The 19222-nt window shown below is 48.8% G+C and overlaps 1 pseudogene; it reads left to right on the top strand.

Moving 5' to 3' along the window:
- LOC133349746 (5'-AMP-activated protein kinase subunit gamma-1-like) overlaps positions 1 to 19222 on the top strand; it is a 124668-nt pseudogene that overhangs the window by 20601 nt on the left and 84845 nt on the right.

The following is a 19222-nucleotide window of genomic DNA, read 5'->3' as shown; positions in this document are numbered from 1 at the left end:
ATTCCAAATCTGGCGTCAGTTTTTGACTATCACATCAGGTTTTTGAGATATCAAATATTGCATTTTCAATAAAAACTGCAGAAGAAAAATATTACATAAATGTGGATATCTACATAAAATGATATTATAAACACACTATCCTAAAAATACAGCACCATATTTTAACACTAAAGCAGTCACTGACTCGCAACAACTTGCAATCATAAGTGACAGAGTTAATTTCGGGTAAAATCAATGAAAATGGGGTATGCCGATAGCATAAAATGAGATGTGGTAGAGCAAATCTGAGATCAGATTTGGAATCAGCACCCTGAAATTAGTCTAAAACAGCTGCAAAAGTCCAGGCCAGAAAAAAATGTTTTTTTGTTGTTGACCAGTGTTATTATTATTGGGTGCAGTTGTTTGTGCACTGCGCTACGAACCCAGCAACCTAAGGTTGTTTTTCTGATCATGGCTAACGTGAGTGGCGACGGATATCTGAACTGGCCCTGCCCCCCACTCCTTCGTTCACCAACCCATACAAGAACTGGTGAAGTATGGACAAAGCGACCCATCCAGCAGATGGCACAAAGGGCTGTAAGCGAACTCTGATCCCTCAAGACGTCAGGGGCCGCTGGATTCACCATAACGTGAAACAACTGAATCAATTCTTGAATCGCATTGCAGCTATAAATTGTGACACTTCCTTGAATTTCAAGGAGTGTGAATCGATACGTGGCTACGGTATAGCAAGTAGGTTTCTGTCCTCTGGAGTGTGCATGCCAAAGTTGAGTGTTAGCCCTCGTACATATGGGTTTTGGTTTCCTGCCACACTCGGAAAAAAAACACTACAAAAGGAATTTACCTAACATTCCAAGAAAGGCTTTCCAGAATTAATGAGGCTTTGCTATGAAATTAAAGAATTACGCTCTATTAATGTGCACAATAAACAAACGTGGCGGTAATCCAGGTCAAAAAGTCAAATTGCCTTCTTGAGCATTAAGTCTCCATTGCTGGCTCTTGAGCCAGTGGTGGAAATTCCACATTGCATGGTCGGGGGCCCAGTCTTTCCATGGGACGGCTCCAGTTGACTTCCAAAAAAATCGCCGCTGATCGTTTTCCATGACCCCCGGAGGGATGATGCGGTTGGTGGTTATTTCTGCGCAAAAAAATTAATGGCGTTTTAGACGCAGAGTTCAGAGACTGTTTGTGAAGATCTTGTGCTGGTACCTGGGAGGAGGCATTTTTGGCAAAGCACCAGACGGGAAGGAGTGACGGAGCTCGGCCGTGCATGGGATGGCACACCTGTCAAGCCCTTATCAGTGGCTACCCTATTACAGACCAATTCGGACCTTATTGGTCACCCCTTGCCACTTATAAATCTCAACGTTCATCCTACAAAGTCCCATCACGAGGGAGAAACACAAACAAATAGACTAAAAAATGTTGCCCGTATTGAAACCGGCTGTACACCGTACGGACCTGAAAACTCAATTTCCCTGTACAATAATACGTTTGAACCGTATGGGTTGACAGGTATGGGAAGGGCTCCATCGAACTGCACCAGATTTTTGCCAGATCTCAGAAGCTAAGTGGGGTTGAGCCTGGAGAGTGCTCGGATGGGTGACTGCCGTGTGCACGAACCGGGTGCTGTCGGCTGCCGCCGCTGGGCTACGTTTTGGGGCAGCCAGACGATGATTGGGGCAATGTTCGTTGTTGTGCTGCCACATCAACGCTTCCTGCCTTCACCAGCACGCATTAACCGGCATGGTGAAGTATGGCCGTATAACTCTCCCACGTGCCACACGGCTTGAGGTGGCACTCGTGCAGCAGTGGATTGACAAAACGGCTGTGATGAACATGAAACTAAAAATGAGGCTTCCGGATTAATGTTTCCCAACGGTGTTTCTTCATTATGTACGTTGAACTTATTTAGCACCGTACGTAGCCAACAGTGCTCATCGGTGCGGGCAATGGCGGAGCCAGGATTTTCAGGTAGGGGGGGCAACCCCTCCAGCAATGAAAAATGATAGAGGAGTTGTTAGTAAGGACTTGTCCCTTGCTTTTTATTCAATGCGTGTGCGGCGATGGCGCAGCCATCGATCGAGGGTCGAATTCGAACCGTGTGTGATCGGCATCGCGCTCGCTGAAGGTGAATGCCTTTAGGGAAGTCGTGTACTGTATACGCAACTGCGCACAATTCTGAGTCACTTATAACTGCTTTGACATTACTTATTGCCAATTATGAATTCAGACTATTGTCCTATCATCTCATAGAGTCCCTGACACGTAATAATATGCTACACAGTGGCAGTGGGGGTCGCAAGATGCCGATTTATTACTAATAAACCCCAATGATCCGATCGAAACTAGGGATTTCGATCAGATCATTGGAGGGGGGGCACGTTCCCCCCCACCCACTGGGTTTCACTTCGCTAAATCTCCTTAGGGGCCATTCATTTAGTACGTACGCATGGAGGGGGGGTTAACCCAAATGCGTACGCTTGCGTATGGGGGGTCTACTGACAATGTACGCATAGGAAACGGGGGGGGGGGGTGGTTGAAGCCTCGATAATAATTTGTCTACATTGGCCTTCAAATGAGTTTATATTTACTCTCATAATCATATCCATATTGAATCTTATAATTTTACAGTCATATCCAGCCTGATACACCACCATCACTAAGGAAAAAGTCTGATTTACAACAGTGTTTCATTCCCATTGTACAAGCACCGTACGTGCATTGTACAAGCACCGTACGTGTAGTGTACAAGCACCGTACATGCAGTGTACAAGCACCGTACGTGCAGTGTACAAGCACCGTACATGCAGTGTACAAGCACCGTACGTGCAGTGTACAAGCACCGTACGTGCATTGTACAAGCACCGTACGTGCATTGTACAAGCACCGTACGTGCATTGTACAAGCACCGTACGTGCATTGTACAAGCACCGTACGTGCAGTGTACAAGCACCGTACATGCAGTGTACAAGCACCGTACGTGCAGTGTACAAGCACCGTACGTGCATTGTACAAGCACCATACATGCAGTGTACAAGCACCGTACGTGCAGTGTACAAGCACCGTACGTGCAGTGTACAAGCACCGTACGTGCAGTGTACAAGCACCGTACGTGCAGTGTACAAGCACCGTACGTGCATTGTACAAGCACCGTACATGCAGTGTACAAGCACCGTACGTGCAGTGTACAAGCACCGTACATGCAGTGTACAAGCACCGTACGTGCATTGTACAAGCACCGTACGTGCAGTGTACAAGCATCGTACGTGCATTGTACAAACACCGTACGTGCATTGTACAAGCACCGTACATGCAGTGTACAAGCACCGTACGTGCATTGTACAAGCACCGTACATGCATTGTACAAGCACCGTACGTGCATTGTACAAGCACCGTACATGCAGTGTACAAGCACCGTACATGCAGTGTACAAGCACCGAGATTTTTCGATTGAAAGCTTTCGTGACTGCAGGGATTCATCTTCTTGGTTCTTTCGGTAAAGTCGCGTAGAAGGGAAATAATAAAATAATAAAAATAAAACATAATAAAATAATTCTCACGACGTTTCGGCCACAACGCAAGCAGCAGGTCTGTCGGGGAGACAGCATCTCCCCGACAGACCTGAGGACGGCTGCTTGCGTTGTGGCCGAAACGTCGTGAGAATTATTTTATTATGTTTTATTTTTTATTATTTCCCTTCTATGTGACTTTACCGAAAGAACCAAGAAGAAGCACCGAGATGGTTATCTCTCCCCCCCCCCCGACTCATTGGCTCCTCCCTGCCCAGCACCCTATATAAAAAACACACGTGTCTTGAATAGCTCTCTTCACACGCTACAGTAATTTTACTGGAGCAGTTACACCTGATGACGGAGGCTTGTGTTGCTTCCGAAACGTCGTGATTGAATTTAGTTATTTTCATTTATTATTATTTTACTATTATTATTTTTACCTACGTGACTTTACCGAAAAAACCTAAGAGTAGGTGGGGAGGGGTCAAGTTTTGACAGATTTGTGTGTACCTACTACATGGAAGGCCCCTAGACACAAAGTGAAGAGCGCTTTGTCGCAGACCCTTAAATGTGGCACCAAGCACAGGGGCCACTTTGGTAACGGCGATGTTTATTTTCCGCGTGGTATTCTCGTTGTGCAAGCGAAATAGGTTTTCAGTCTTGAGAATTTCTGTAAAAGACCGTGATGCATCCAAGGCGCCTTTTTTTTTTTAAAGCATCTGGGGGTGGAAGGGTGGCGCGTTGGTTAGCGCATTGTGCGATGAACTTTACGACCCGAGTTCAATGTTTGGCATTGGCTAAAGCCAGGGGCTAGGCGACATCTGAACTGGTCGCGGGCTCCCCATTTCGCCAATCCACTCTGACCAGCATGGTGAAGTATAGTGTTGCACACTCGAAATGAAGGACGTGGGCAGGTGCTCCAAATCGAGGGCAGACACATTTATTGTGGTTAATCTGTAATCTTGTGAAGAACAGCACCGTCACTCTGTAAAATGCACCAGCACGTGTGTCACACGCAGCAATTCTTCCGAGTCGCCATTAACCACGTGGCTGGTGTCCAAGTGCGGTTATTCTATAACAGTTTTCTCTAAAACCCAATGCTACTATTGATAAACCATATTTGTCTCTGACAATAACATTTGCACATCACTATTCGAATATTACTTTAATCTTAAGCTGTATGTCTATCTATACCATCCACTTATATCGGTATCTTACACCCATTATCTGTACTGTATGTGTACAATATACGTACTGTATGTGTCACCATTGTACAACTTACTACTTTACATGTGTTCTATTCTCAATAGCATTGCAAGTAGTCATACTCTGGGTGCATGGGCATGGTTATAGACTAAACAGTATTAGGGTTAGAGAATTACAATGGCAGTAGGTAATTACAGTGCGTCACCCTTTACAATGCACAGTGCTAAAACCCCTCTAATTGCATATATCACAAACGAACAATTCAAAGCCAAGCTTAAAGTCTAGAACAAGTCTAGAACATTTATATAACGATCAAAAACAACATTTGGGTCCTTTACCTGTAAAATGCACCAGCGCGTGTGTCACACACAGCAATTCTTCCGAGTCGCCATTAACCACGTGGCTGGTGTCCAAGTCCGGTTAATCATTAACCCTGCCAGCCACCTACAGGCCCAACTCAGTCATCACATGCTGCTGTACACACATGCATTAATGCACTGCACAGCACATAAGGACTTTCACAGAACCACACTTTACTCCCTTGCTGCTGCACAAGGACATAATTAAAAGAGTGGTCCCTTCCTAATGTGCCACAATAGTCAAACAGTTCCTCTGACCGGAAGGCGTGGGGAGACCGTCATTCGGCAGTGCATTGATAAAAAGGACTGTGCGTTTATTATCGTACGAAAACACGTACCAAAATGAATGTATGTTGAACCTCTTTCGCACCGCACATAGCCAAACGTGCTGATGAATTGCTAAAAGCGTGCTCACGTAACATACCGATACGCGTGAATGTAAGTAGGTGGATGGATGATGGGTGAACAAATGTCCCTTCAGAGCAGCGGTGGGCAACTGGCTTCTTTAATCCATCACGTGCGGCTCTTTCATCCATCAGATGTGACTCTTTCATCCATCACGTGCGGCTCTTTAATCCATCATACTTGACTCTTTCATCCATCACATGCGGCTCTTTAATCCATCACATGTGGCTCTTTAATCCATCACATGCGGCTCTTTAATCCATCACATGCGGCTCTTTAATCCATCACATGCGGCTCTTTAATCCATCACATGCGACTCTTTAATTCATCACATGCGGCTCTTTCATCTATCACGTGCGGCTCTTTAATCCATCATACTTGACTCTTTCATCCATCACATGCGGCTCTTTAATCCATCATACTTGACTCTTTCATCCAACACATGCGGCTCTTTAATCCATCACATGCAGCTCTTTAATTCATCACATGCGGCTCTTTAATCCATCATACTTGACTCTTTCATCCATCACATGCAGCTCTTTAATCCATCACATGCAGCTCTTTAATCCATCATACTTGACTCTTTCATCCATCACATGCAGCTCTTTAATCCATCACGTGCGGCTCTTTAATCCATCATACTTGACTCTTTAATCCATCACATGCGGCTCTTTAATCCATCACATGAGGCTCTTTAATCCATCACATGCGGCTCTTTAATCCATCATACTTGACTCTTTCATCCATCACATGGAGCTCTTTAATCCATCACGTGCGGCTCTTTAATCCATCATTCTTGGCTCTTTAATCCATCACATGCAGCTCTTTAATCCATCATACTTGACTCTTTAATCCATCACATGCGGCTCTTTAATCCATCACATGCAGCTCTTTAATCCATCATACTTGACTCTTTCATCCATCACATGCAGCTCTTTAATTCATCACATGCGGCTCTTTAATCCATCACGTGCGGCTCTTTAATCCATCACATGTGACTCTTTCATCCATCACATGCGGCTCTTTAATCCATCATACTTGACTCTTTCATCCATCACATGCGGCTCTTTAATCCATCACATGCGGCTCTTTAATCCATCATACTTGACTCTTTCATCCATCACGTGCGGTTCTTTAATCCATCACATGCGTCTCGACCTAAGGGACATAACGGAGAACGTACTGTCACAGTAGTAGCATAGGTGAATGAATCTCTCCCATTCTGTGCTGAAAACTGTCAATATATACGTATACATATATATATAGACTTGGCTCTTTGCAGAACTCACGGGTACCTTTTTTTATTCTTGGTGTGTTACAGGTTGGCCACCCCTGTTTTAGAGCGTCGGGCCATCGGCACTGAGATTCTGGGTTGGTATCCGGATTTGAGGTTCTCCTGTTGTAGTAAGCTGACAGTCTAAGGCCCAGTCACCAACAACTGCACAAAAGTTAGATTAAAATTTGGTTTTTAATTTAGTTTGGCTTATTCCAGCTCTATAAATTATTTTGCTTTGATGGACGTCAAATTAATATGCAGTGGCACACGTGGTGGGTTTGCACCCAGCCGGTGATCTGAGTTCAATCCCTTGGCCACGGATAACATCGCTTACGAATTATATCTGTGCCAGGCCTGCCGGACCCCCCATTGTCCCCTATTCCCTAACCCACACTGACCAGCATGCTGAAGTATGGTCAAACAACCCCCCCATGATTGCCATGGCATGTGAAGATCCTGATCCAGCAGTTGATTGACAAATGACTGTAAATTGAACCGATGATGTTCGCTCATTGATCCCTCCACCCGTGTTGAGTACTTGTTCTACCAGAGTGGCTGACTTGTCTCGTTCACAATGTTCACTCGCTCACCTACTCACCCACTCACTCACCTACTCACTCACCCACTCACACACACCGTGTTCATTCGCCACACTGCAGGTCACATCACTCGCTCACCAACTCACCCACTCACTCACCCACTCACACACACCGTGTTCACTCACCACACTGCAGGTCACATCAATCACCCACTCACTCACCCACACACACCGTGTTCACTCACCACACTGCAGGTCACATCAATCACCCACTCACTCACCCACTCACACACACCGTGTTCACTCACCACATTGCAGGTCACATCACTCGCTCACCAACTCACCCACTCACTCACCCACTCACACACACCGTGTTCACTCACCACACTGCAGGTCACATCACTCGCTCACCTACTCACCCACTCACTCACCCACTCACACACACCGTGTTCACTCACCACACTGCAGGTCACATCACTCGCTCACCTACTCATCACCCACTCACACACACTGTGTTCACTCACCACACTGCAGGTCACATCACTCGCTCACCTACCCACCTACTCACTCACCCACTCACACACACCGTGTTCATTCGCCACACTGCAGGTCACATCACTCACCCACTCACTCACCCACTCACACACACCGTGTTCACTCACCACACTGCAGGTCACATCACTCGCTCACCTACTCACCCACTCACTCACCCACTCACACACACCGTGTTCACTCACCACACTGCAGGTCACATCACTCGCTCACCTACTCACTCACCCACTCACACACACTGTGTTCACTCACCACACTGCAGGTCACACCACTTCTCTTTCTGATTCTTCCCTTGTACCGCTCCACTTTTAAATTCCCTCCCATCGTCCCTGTTCCCCCCAAGCTCTCATGATAACTTTGCTCAATTCAAGAATCGCGTTAGAACTCTAATCCGATTACAACGTTGACAGTGCTGTTTGTTTCTGGACACTTGATGTTTGCACCTTTTTGTCTTTGCTCGGCTCCTGTTAAAATGTTTTATTCATGTTATCCGAGTGCGGTAGTTGCAGCTGATCCAAGAAGCATGACAACATTGCAAAGATGAAAAGGGGAGAGGGTCCTACTGCTTAGCGAGAGACTGAAAAGCACATTCACCAAGTATGAGCAAGAGATCAGCTGAATTCAAGTCAGTACGCGTTCATAAACTGAGTAACTCTTCATGTTCCTAGATTTGTTTCTCATTCATGGTCGCTACTGGCACCCTGTGCTGTGGTTCATGTGCCATTTCACTGAGCTGTCATTTGATGGAATCCGTCACCCGTAGCTGATTTTTTCAACTTGAATCAGATAAATCACGACGTTTCGAACGCAACACAAACGCCCGTCTTCAGGTGAAACTCGCGATATCCACGATATCTCCAGCAGACATCGTGGCTATCGTGATTTTCACCTGAAGACGGGCGCATGTGTTGCGTTCGAAACGTCGTGATTTATTTGGTTTCATTTCTACCTACGTGACTTTACCGAAAGAACCAAAGAGTGTGGATTCCTGCAGTCACGAAAGATTCAAATCAAGATTAAAATAGATAGTCACCGCGTCCCGAATACATTTATTCTACAAAATAGGAAGTGATTGAATGTTTATTTTGTTGGCGTTGAGTTAACATTTTTTGGGGGGAAGGTTTTTTCTAGATTTTTTAAATAGACAACCAGACCCTCCCCTTCACCACACCAGCCAACCAGACCCTCACCCTCACCACACCAGCCAGCCAGACCCTCACCACCCCAGCCAGACCCTCACCACCCCAGCCAGACCCTCACCACCCCAGCCAGACCCTCACCACCCCAGCCAGACCCTCACCACCCAGCCAGACCCTCACCACCCAGCAGACCCTCACCCACCCCAGCCAGGACCCTCACCACACCAGCCAGACCCTCACCACCCCAGCCAGCCAGACCCTCACCCTCACCACACCAGCCAGACCCTCACCCCTCACCACACCAGCCAGACCCTCAACCCTCACCACTCCAGCCAGAACCTCACCCTAACCACCCCAGCCAGCCAGACCCTCACCCTCACCACACCAGCCAGACCCTCACCCTAACCACACCAACCAGACCCTCACCCTAACCACCCCAGCCAGCCAGACCCTCACCCTGACCACACCAGCCAGACCCTCACCCTCACCACACTAGCCAGACCCTCACCCTCACCACACCAGCCAGACCCTCACCCTCACCACACCAGCCAGACCCTCACCACACCAGCCAGACCCTCACCCTCACCACACCAGCCAGACCCTCACCACACCAGCCAGCCAGACCCTCACCCTAACCACACCAACCAGACCACACCAACCAGACCCTCACCCTCACCCTAACCACCCAGCCAGCCAGACCCTCACCCTCACCACACCAGCCAGACCCTCACCACACCAGCCAGACCCTCACCCTCACCACCCCCAACCAGCCAGACCCTCACCCTCACCACACCAACCAACCAGACCCTCACCCTCACCACACCAGCCAACCAGACTCTCACCCTGACCACACCAACCAACCAGACCCTCACCCTCATCACCCCAACCAACCAGACCCTCACCCTAACCACCCCAGCCAGCCAGACCCTCCCCTTCACCACACCAGCCAACCAGACCCTCACCCTCACCACACCAGCCAGCCAGACCCTCACCACCCCAGCCAGACCCTCACCACCCCAGCCAGACCCTCACCACCCCAGCCAGACCCTCACCACCCCCAGCCAGACCCTCACCACCCCAGCCAGACCCTCACCACCCCAGCCAGACCCTCACCCCCCCAGCCAGACCCTCACCACCCCAGCCAGACCCTCACCACACCAGCCAGACCCTCACCACCCCAGCCAGCCAGACCCTCACCCTCACCACACCAGCCAGACCCTCACCCTCACCACACCAGCCAGACCCTCACCCTCACCACTCCAGCCAGAACCTCACCCTAACCACCCCAGCCAGCCAGACCCTCACCCTCACCACACCAGCCAGACCCTCACCCTAACCACACCAACCAGACCCTCACCCTAACCACCCCAGCCAGCCAGACCCTCACCCTGACCACACCAGCCAGACCCTCACCCTCACCACACTAGCCAGACCCTCACCCTCACCACACCAGCCAGACCCTCACCCTCACCACACCAGCCAGACCCTCACCACACCAGCCAGACCCTCACCCTAACCACACCAACCAGACCCTCACCACACCAGCCAGCCAGACCCTCACCCTAACCACACCAACCAGACCCTCACCCTCACCCTAACCACCCCAGCCAGCCAGACCCTAACCCTCACCACACCAGCCAGACCCTCACCCTCACCACACCAGCCAGACCCTCACCCTCACCACCCCAACCAGCCAGACCCTCACCCTCACCACACCAACCAACCAGACCCTCACCCTCACCACACCAGCCAACCAGACTCTCACCCTGACCACACCAACCAACCAGACCCTCACCCTCATCACCCCAACCAGCCAGACCCTCACCCTGACCACACCAACCAACCAGACCCTCACCACACCAGCCAACCAGAACCCACCGGAACTCTCATCGCACCCCAAACCCCGCTCTCCGTGGTTGCTAGCAGCGCCCCCTCGCGCCAGCCACCCGCAAAACTTTATGGCCCCGCCCTCTCGCGCGCCAGCCAATCACAACACTGCATAGCCCCGCCCTCTCGCGCGCCAGCCAATCACAACACTTCATAGCCCCGCCCTCTCGCGCGTCAGCCAATCACAACACTTCATAGCCCCGCCCTCTCGCGCGCCAGCCAATCACAACACTTCATAGCCCCGCCCTCTCTCGCGCCAGCCAACCACAATACTTCATAGCCCCGCCCTCTCGCGCTCCAGCCAACCACAACCCTTCATAGCCCCGCCCTCTCTCGCGCCAGCCAATCGCAACACTTCATAGCCCCGCCCTCTCGCGCCAGCCAACCACACTTCATAGCCCCGCCCTCTCGCGCTCCAGCCAACCACAACCCTTCATAGCCCCGCCCTGTCGCGCGCCAACCAATCACAACACTTCATAGCCCCGCCTTCTCGCGCGCCAGCCAACCACAACACTTCATAGCCCGCCCTCTCGCGCGCCAGCCAATCACAACACTTCATAGCCCCGCCCTCTCGCGCGCCAGCCAATCACAACACTTCATGGCCCCCGCCTTCTCGCGCGCCAACCAATCGCAACACTTTATAGCCCCGCCTTCTCGCGCGCCAGCCAATCACAACACTGCATAGTCCCCGCCCTCTCGCGCCAGCCACTGTAGACCCCTCCCCCCAACCCCCCCATCCCCCAGAGGCGGATCGTTAAATCTCCCAGAAGTGTCGTTTTAACGAGGGACCCCACCCCACCCCAACGCTCGACATCAATCAAACCACATTTAGTGAATTGTATTTATTTATTTCTGGTAAACACTCAATAAGATACTAATTTTCAGGATCTCATACGCGCGCGCGCACACACGCAGGCATGCACATACAGTGTCACCATGGCAACCGTGTCACCATGGTTACTGGTCCATAGCAACCACACACAGGCATACTCACATAGATACACACACAGCGTTACTCCAGCAACCAAGTCACTATCACCATCGTCATGACAACCACACACACAGACTCACATAGATACACACACCCAGCGTCACTCTAGCATCCATGTCACCATCATCTTCATAACAAGTTAACAACCACTCCACTGATAATTGGTTTTTTACCCTTCTATCTGGCAACAAAACTGACACCTTTTTTACAAGGAGTCGTGTTTGCATAGACCACAATACCTGCAGTCATAATGCAAACAAAAAACATAACTCTGATAATGTGCACTGTCCTTGAAGTTGATTGGTCCACACCCGAGACAGCTTTCCTTCGAGCCTAGTCTCACATGGGTTGGACCAGATGACGCCAAAAGGCGCACAACTCAAAGACAATGCACCATCAGAGTTTGAGAGCTCGGGGTAAGCATTTACACCATTGGAACCTCATTTGCCAGTAAAAAATATGATAATTGTTTTTTTACCCTTTTATCTGGCAACAAAACTGACACCTTTTTTACGATTAGTCATGTTTGCATAGACCACAATACCTGCAGTCATAATGCAAACAAAAACATAAATCTGATAATGTATGCACTGTCCTTGAAGTTCTGTTGCATCATAGCCATAGCAACTACACCACTGTAGACATATAATCACGTAGGTATTTTATTCAAGCCGCATAGGCCGTGAAGCTCTATGCACTTTTCTTGATTCTTTCGGTAAAGTCACGTAGAAGGGAAATAATAAAAAATATATATATAAATTTTATTTTTTATTTATCTTTTATTTTTATTATTATTTTATTATTTCCTTTCTACGTGACTTTACCGAAAGAACCAAGAAGATTAATCCCTGCAGTCACGAAAGCTTTAAATCGAAATTGAATTATTATTATTATCTTTAGAGCTGCTATTTGTGTGTGTTTTAGTTTGTTGTCCGATTAGCACGGTTGAGAAGACGTTGAACACACACTGATACACACGAACTTCAAGTTCAGTTTCATGTATTAGGTATAACCCTGTGAGTCATGCGGCTCTTAACTCGGGTGCAACCGCAACAAAACAAAAACAGGAACAAGAAACATCTTAAAGTGACTACACGCAACAGAAAAATGCTGGAAAAAACAGCAAAGTCTTCCAGAAAAAGCACCGTATTTCAACGCTGTGTGCAAAAATCCCAGTGGGATGCAAGTCAAACAATAACAACCAGAAGACAATGCAGATTAAAGTTATCAGGCCAACTCTGTACTACAACAAACAAACATGGCTAAACTAAAACGTTTTCAAAATCACCAAAATAAAGCTATAACAACAATGTAACAGTGATCATAGGAACATTAACAATAAACGATATACAATAACATGTACGACAAAACTTTGCAGCCATATTTGGCTGCAAAGTTTGGTCGTACATGTTAGCACAGTAGGGGGCACAGGTGGTGCATCGGCCAGTCATCTCAGTCAGTCGACCCGTGACCTCTGGGTCTGCCCCGTGACCTCTGGGTCTGCCCCGTGACCTCTGGGTGTGCCCATGACCTCTGGGTCCGCCCCGTGACCTCTGGGTGTGCCCGTGACCTCTGGGTCTGCCCCGTGACCTCTGGGTCCGCCCCGTGACCTCTGCGTCCGCCCCGTGACCTCTGCGTCCGCCCCGTGACCTCCTGCCAGCGGGCGTTCGACACTTCACGTGGGGACGTCACCGCCACTTAGTGGCGAACGGTGGTTGTTGTTATTGTTGTTGTGCGCTGTAGGGGGCGCTGCGGCACCGCTGCACGAGCGAGTAACACTCGTGGGAGCTGGGAGACGCCTTGATGAATGCCCTGCAGAGGGGTTTCCTGCCACCACCTGACGACCTGGGAGATTAGTGGCAGAATGATGTGAATTCTGTATGGGCAGAAGACAGAAGTGAAAGCAAATGACGAAACGAGCTGTCTGCCCCCATGGATCGAGATCATGATGATGATGATGCCACCTGTCCCGGTTTGACCCGGAAAATCCGATCTTTGGAGTCGTCCATAAATGACGTCACGCACCTAGGGGGGGGGGGGGGGTCAGACATTTGTGACGATGTGTGACGAGGGGGGGAGGGGGTTTGAGAAATGTGACGTCACATCAACATGCGCAACTTTAAATAAATATAGACAACACGTTTTACTTAATTAAATAGACTTCTTAATACATGTTTTCTCCTACAACATCAGAGTGCAGCGCCACATTAAATACGCACTACAATAACAATAGTTTAAAGCGATTTGAAGCATGTTTTATTTTCAAAATGGAAATATGGTTTTGGTGGGGGGGGGGGGGCAGAGCTTTGTGACGTCATATTTGAGGGGGGGGGGTCTGACTTTTTGTGACGCCGTGTGATGAGGGGGGTGGGGGGGGTCAACAATCGTCCAAAATCGCGTGACGTCATTTATGGACGGCCCCTTTGGCCATCTGCGTTCGGGTGGAAGGGAATTTATTTGTCCCGAAATCTGGTACCGGTATTGTTGTCGAACATTATTGTGGCTAGTTTACTACACAGTTCTGATAGACCTAGGCCGACGGAGAAATGCGTCTGGGTTTTGGTCGACAGTGGAAAAGGTGGCAACCTCAGCCCTGCATGTTTGTTGCATTCTGTAGTCAGCCCCTGCAGATGGAAGTAAGCCCATGTAGGATAGGGATGGGACTCGTGTCCGTGACTCGTGTTGTGGTTTATGGAGTATGGAGAGGGCCAACATTTGGACAACGGGTGAACACTCAGGGTTGATGGTAGTTGGGGGTCAATACTACAGTTAGGGTTACACTTGGGGTCAAATTAGGGGTCCATTAAACAGGGGGCAATTAAACAGACATGAGCATTGTGTAACTTTTGAATCGGAGGATAAATTTGACTCTTGTTGTATCTTGCGCACAAAGACAAAGATGCTACTGCAGCCATACAAGCTGTTTGGTCAAGTGCTGTTTGTGAGTACCTATGGAAGCCAGAATGGGCGCATGAGTGAGTTGTGTGGACAGCACCATGCCCGGGCCATCTTTGTCTTTCCAGTGTTGACTTTTACATACCATGCCAGGTATACATTTAAGGCTGAGTCGATCTAGGGGAGGCCCAGAATCGGTTAAGATGTAAATCGTCACGGAGGTTGGCTGTAGCTGAGAATCGAACTCAGGTGACTGGGTTCAAAGCGAAGTGTGCTAAACGGCTGCACCACCGCTCCCCGCTTTATCTTACAAACGCACACACCACACGGATGCATACATCCAGAGGGATTGCAAGTGTCCTTTGATATTCTAATTCCAAATTCGGGATTGGAGCCAGAAAACTGTCATGCTCTAATCTGAGCTAGGCTGCAAAGTGCAGTGCTTTTCGGTTTGTTTCGTATACACATTACGACAATGCCATAATTATAATATATATTGGGGGGGGACACATCCCCCCCCCCTATATTCAAATATGCTCCAAATGTCCTCCCCCCAATATATTGCTATAAAATAGATTTCTGTTATATGATTGTGGTTATGGTTGTACTTTATAAATCCCTAATCTCTGCCATTGTAATACAATACACTATTCGACATTGTAAACTTTTTTAAATAAAAAGTCAATCCTATGTGTTAGTGAATTTTTTAATATTTTAGGCAGGAAATTCGTTTTCAAATTTAGATTGTTTTTTTCTGGGGGGGGGGGACCCCCAGACCCCTCTGAAATATTTGGTCCCCCGCAATGTTGACTCCATGGCTACGGCCTTGCATTACGAGGATAACGCACGAGTAATGAAGCGCACCCAACCCATTGCCATAGGGGTGTGGGGGGAGTGTGTGGTTATGGCGGGTATTGCGGTGGTTCAGTCCAGTGGGATCCAGTGTTTGTGAAGACCCCCACGCATGCCGTTCCAGGCAGCCTGTTGGTTCTGAAGTTTCATAATGGCCATGTCGGAGCACTGAACGCAGCCAGGTGTGTGACTGCGGCAGGGAGCATGATTGTGCGTTCAAATCCTAGTTGTGGGAATGCTCGGCCCATCATCCCTCTGAGACCAATAACATTACTACTAATTTGTGGAAGTCAACAGTGTTTCGCCTATTGATAGTCCCGAACCCTAAAGAGGAATGTGGAATTTGCACCGCTGGCGTAAGGACTTCAACAAAGGTGAGCGTCACCCAATGTTCGCCCGCTCGTTGAAATGCCTTGTTTTTGTCAAAATAATCCTTAAAATGTGGTGGCACGTTTCGCTTTGTCAAATGAAGTGGGACGATATATGGGATGGGATGTTGCAGTGGTGCGGTGTTAACGGTTGGCGCACTGAACGTGCAATCCAGAGATCGCCTCTCCATATCTCCCGGCACGGCAGTTGAACCGACGGGGCAAGTGTCTCGAATCCTGCCACACGCTGTCCATGCACCGATATGAATGGGGACACCCACCGTTTAATCGAATGGCAGGTCAAATGTGGTGGGGGTAAAGTGTGAGTACTATCACCTCTTCCAAGACGATGTGGAACGGTCGGACAAAATGTACCCTTACATATCGGGAGCTCTTTGTTCCGTATTGTCGCATATGTCATGTCCAGTCTTTAAACCCCACTTCGGCACGCGGTTTTTCTCTTTTTCTCTGGGTTCGCTGAATTAACTTCTATTTGTCGTATTGGTTTTTCCTCCTCTTGTCCTATGTAATGTGTATACGTTTTTTGTGAGGCGAGGCACCTTGAGTACTTAGTAAAAATGTGCTTTAATTTTTTTATGTATTTTTATGATTTTATTAGTATATTCAAACCTGGAATGGACCTTCCGTAATTGGAATGCTCAGCCTTAAATCCACTGCTAGATGAAGGCCTTCCCCACGCCGTGCAAGTCGTGTGGGTTGTTATTTTTTTTACTCTACTTCACCATGCTAGTCAGTGTGGGTTGGTTAAGTCGTGGAGCGTGCACATAGGGGGCATAGAAGTACAATGGATTTTTTCTGCACTGCCATCTGCTGCGTCCAGTGTAGCAGCACATCCTCAAAGCTGTCTATGGCAACTTGGCTTGTATTCTGGTTGCCCATTCAAGCAGAATCCTGGCTTAATCCTGCTTAGCTTTTTATATACGACTAGATCTATGTCATTTGGAAACAACTATACGTATGCCACGCAGGATTTTCGTTGTTTGTTTGGGAGGTGCCGGAGGCTGGGTAGGCGCTGTGCGATTGTGCGGTCCTACTCGGTTGAACAGCAGGACGGAGGAGGACCCTTTCCTACGTTGACTCTGCCTCAAATGTCTCTTTGTGCCATCCAGCGTCCGGCCCGACGTCGCCCCTGTCCCGCCCGCCCTTGGCACGGCCGTTCGAGTCGGCCGAGCTGGAGATGGAGCGTGCGGCCTCGCGTCGACACTCGCACAGCTGCGTCCCCGAGCCACCGCCGCCGACGCTGGTGCCCCATTCGTACCGGCGGAGACCGTCGGCACCGGCCAACCGCGAGACGTGGGACGGCTTCCCCCGCTCACCGGTAACGCAACGCACCGCACGGACGCGCACTCGCGAGCACTCGCGAGCACATGGGCACAAAGACGAAGATCGCCCCCCCCCTCCCCACTGTAGCCTTCACAGACTTGAAACGAAGCTAATTTTTTTTATCTTACCAGGTAAGGCCCACTCAGCTCTATAGCTCATTTTCAGAAGCGACCTGGCCACAAATGATAGCTTGACGAAGTGGCTATTCATTTGGAAATGTATAGCAACCAACTGCTCTAAACTCACGCGGACACGGGGAGAAAGACTCGCAAACTACAAATCTACAGCAGCAGGCATCGTCAGGGTCAGGATCGAACCCACGACCTCCTGCATACCAGGCGAGGTAGTTAACATCTCCTAGCCACCGTGATGATGATGAGAGAGAGAGAGACGCAAACTCCAAATATACAGCAGCAGACATCGTCAGGGTCAGGATCGAACCCACGACCTCCTGTACACCAGGCGAGGTAGTGAACATCTCCTAGCCACCGTGATGATGATGAGAGAGAGATAGAGACGCAAACTCCAAATATACAGCAGCAGACATCGTCAGGGTCGGGATCGAACCCACGACCTCCTGCATACCATGCGAGGTAGTTAACATCTCGCCATCGTGGTGCCCTTTTGGGGCAAGCACCTATGAAGGCGGGTGGGTGGCCAGCACCACACCGGGCCGCCTTTGCCACTACAGAGACAGTGGCAATGGCGTGGTGCTGGCCACCAACCCCATGACGAGGGGCACACTTGCGCGTGAACACATTGTGGTGCGGGAGTGCACGGTTTGCTGCTTGTTGTGGAGAGAGAGAGGTTCGCGGTTTAAACCTGGCAGGTAACCCTGATTTAGCAATATTGTGTGTGTGTGGTGCAATATTGTAGCACTCACAATGCCAACTTTTTTATTCTTGGTTCTTTCGGTAAAGTCACGTAGAAGGGAAATAATAAAATAATAAAAATAAAACATAATATGCTTTATTTTTATTATTTTAGAAATAATAAAATAATAAAATAATAAAACATAATATGCTTTATTTTTATTATTTTATTATTTCCCTTCTACGTGACTTTACCGAAAGAACCAAGAAGACGAATCCCTGCAGTCACGAAAGCTTTAAATCGAAAAATGCCAACTTTGTATTATGGCCACATTGAGGCTGTGGCCATGTTGTGAATGTGTGACCCCAGTATACGTTGGGCAATCACTGGGCCAATATTGATCGGCCAACGTCGATCGGCCAACGTTGGGCCGACGAGCAGAATTTCTGTTGGCCCATGATGTACGCACAATGAATGTAATGCTCCTTAGCCTAACTTCCTCCATTTCATATACTTACTCAACAAAGGCCGACTTCCTGTACACTGAAATGTCGTGGATTATCAGGGGGAAACGTGTGTGGGGGGGAGGGTGTCAGGGTTAGAGGGGGCAGGCGACAAATCGTTATATGCATACTAACGGCCAATGCATTGACCAACGTTGGTCAAACGTTTGCATGTTCACTGGGTAATTGTTTAGCAGCACACTGTTCACAGTTACTTACGCCTAAGGGGGCAGGGTGGATCATCAATGTACGAGGTGCATGGCATTGTGTGTGCGAGTTTATGTTCAGTATTGTGCGAGTACGGTGCACACACTGCAGCGTGTGTCTACATGTGAGCGTACCATGTATGATTTGTATGCGATCGTTATCTTTGTAAATTTTTATCTCGTTAAATCATCGTTGGGCCATATGTCCCATCGGCTGCATATCAAATAATTTCCCCACACCCGAAGCGCTGCGCCAAAAACGAACAAAAACTAAAAAAAGGGCGCTGTCTTTCTTTTTTTTTCCGGGGCTGAGACTGAAACAACCTTTGTGTGCCTCCGTGAGCCCTTCTCGTTAATAAGTTAGCCTTTAACA

Source organism: Lethenteron reissneri, chromosome 31, assembly GCF_015708825.2.
Source record: "Lethenteron reissneri isolate LAM-NWPU_2019-01 chromosome 31, ASM1570882v1, whole genome shotgun sequence".
In the NCBI taxonomy this organism is placed as follows: domain Eukaryota; kingdom Metazoa; phylum Chordata; class Hyperoartia; order Petromyzontiformes; family Petromyzontidae; genus Lethenteron; species Lethenteron reissneri.
The sequence above is the reverse complement of the archived record's forward strand: the minus strand, read 5'-3'. Positions and strand labels throughout refer to the sequence as shown.